Source organism: Carassius auratus, chromosome 37 (genome assembly GCF_003368295.1).
Source record: "Carassius auratus strain Wakin chromosome 37, ASM336829v1, whole genome shotgun sequence".
In the NCBI taxonomy this organism is placed as follows: domain Eukaryota; kingdom Metazoa; phylum Chordata; class Actinopteri; order Cypriniformes; family Cyprinidae; genus Carassius; species Carassius auratus.
The window spans coordinates 1,033,152-1,035,651 of NC_039279.1; positions in this window are offsets into that span (position 1 = coordinate 1,033,152).

Here is a 2,500-nt window from a genome sequence, read left to right on the forward strand (position 1 = left end):
CTAAATCCATAAAATGACATGAACAACTTTACAGCTTAAATAATAAATGACTTTAACAGAATAATGTAAGTACATTGATAAAATAAGCTACATTCCTGCTTTGGTGCATCACCATCACTTCTTTATTAAGTGTATAACTATTGTTTCAGATTCACGGACTCTCGAGTCAGCTTTATTTATAGAGCTCATTTCTCAATCTTTCAAAGCACCTTTACATCAAAATCATGGTGTTTAATATGCTAATATCTTCATGCCTTTAGCAGATTAGAGCTGGATGAAAACATTTGAGTATATGACAGCGATTCATGGATTCAGTGTTGATCTTGAAGACATTCACTCGTTAGTGTTTCTAACAGTCAGATCTCAGGCGTTTCGTATGATCTGTGTGTAAAGTCTAACACAGAGAAAAGCTTTCTTTCTACGGGAGTCTCTCTGTCTCCAAACAAACTCACAGATGGCTTCAGGATCTCTAGGAATCGGAGCAGTTTGTGAGGGGAATATTCAGTCCTTCAGTCATCTACAGTGGACCGGTGTCACGTCGTGTTGGGTTCACAAGCGTCTGACTGTGATTTACATACAGCTGATGTTCGTCAGCAATTATTGTGATAAAACGATTGAATAGTAAGTTATCACTGACAAGAGCCAAGAATCACTGAGCTGCGAGAAACAATAGATGAAGAAACAATAATGAGCTCCAGCTTCCTTTCATTAGTTCTGCTAAAGTCAAAGCCGGTCCTGACCCGGTGAAAACACGCAAGTCTTACTGATCTGACATTTATCAGATGAATGGAATCCTTCCCGTCCCTATGAAGCAGATCTGAGGTCTATTTTCAGTCGTATGACGTGAAGAGACTCGTGTTCAGACTCACATTTGCACTTCAAATGCAGCAGATACTGAATTAATGCAAAATAAAGAAATGAAACCGTCATGAGATTCATCGAGTATTTCTGCCCTTCAGGAATCAGAATTCCCAGCAGATCTTCAGCATCCATTTGAAAATCTCTGGCTTTGGCTATTTGTCTGATGAAAGAAAATGAATGTTTGTCGCCCCGAGGCCTTCAGAAGAAGAAGAAAAACATTATCAGTAAAGATGAGCGAGAGGAATCACTTATTAAACGATACACAATAATTCACGACACAGGCTTGATGTCAGAGAAAGCAGAGACGAGCACAAACACAGAGCGAACACAGAAACATGTTTGCGTTATTTTAAGCATCTTGATTGCATACTAACAGTGTTGGGGAAAGTTACTTTTAAAAGTAATGCTTTACAATATTACATTACAAAAGTAACATTGCATTTATTACTTTTTATGGGAAATAATGTTGTGTTACTATTGCATTACTTTTTTGCTACCAAAAACACTCTTATTTCTGCAATATATATTTATATATATAAACACAAATGTGCTGTTCAACTAAAGTCACTTTTGCTTATCTGTATGGTTGAATTAGACCATCAAAGGTCAGCAGTGAGATTAAAAACATAAAGTATATTTGTGTTATTTAACAGATTTAATTTTCGGGTGAGATGAGTAAATGCAGTTGATGTTAAGATCCACAGGATCATCACGAGGAGAGAAGAGCTGTCAGTCAACTGTGTTGAGGAAAGTTATAATGCATTACTCCATAAACATTTAACTAATTGCATTACTTGATTACTTTTTATGGAAAGTATTGTGTTAAATTACTTTTGCATTACTTTTTAAATCTATACAGGGCTTTCTTATTAGTTTTTAAAATATAAAATGTTATATTTCTGGCAAATATAAAAGCCTTTTAACACCAAAAGTGAAATGAATACGGCTCAGGGAAAGGGAAAGTCAATTTACTTCCATACAGTTGAATGCAGAAGAAGAAATATCAACACACTTCAGCAATAAGAAAAGACACACAAATGTTAGTGTAGAGTATAATTTTTGCTTATAACTACAGTATGGTTGAACTGGATCATCGAAGGTTAGAAGCAAAGACACTGGTTTATAGAACGAGATTAAATACATAAAGGATGTTTGTGTTGTTCAACATTTAATCATCGCAGGTTTGTGTCATTCTGAGTTGGGTTATTTTGAGGAATACTGAATCTGTGTTTTTTGTGAGATGAATTAATGCATATTAATATATTTTAGTTTAGAACTACAGTAACATCTGATTTCTCTCAATATGGGGACAGGAGACATTTATCGTCAATCAATAAATTAAAAAAAAAGTTACTTGTGTTACTTATTTGAAAAAGTAACTCAGATATTCTGTTGTAAATTAAAAAGTAATGCATTACTTTACTAGTTACTTGAAGAAAGAATCTGATTACGTAACTCGCATTACTTGTAATGTGTTACCCCCAACACTGCATGGTAATCATTTGTAGATCATGGTTTTCCTTCAGTATGTTTTGCTTCCTCAGGTGACAGGATGGAGTGTGGAGGAAAGCTCTGCTCAGTCTCTTTCTCTCAGTCTTGTACTGTGCAGAAACGGTGCCTGAAGCGACTGACCTCCTCC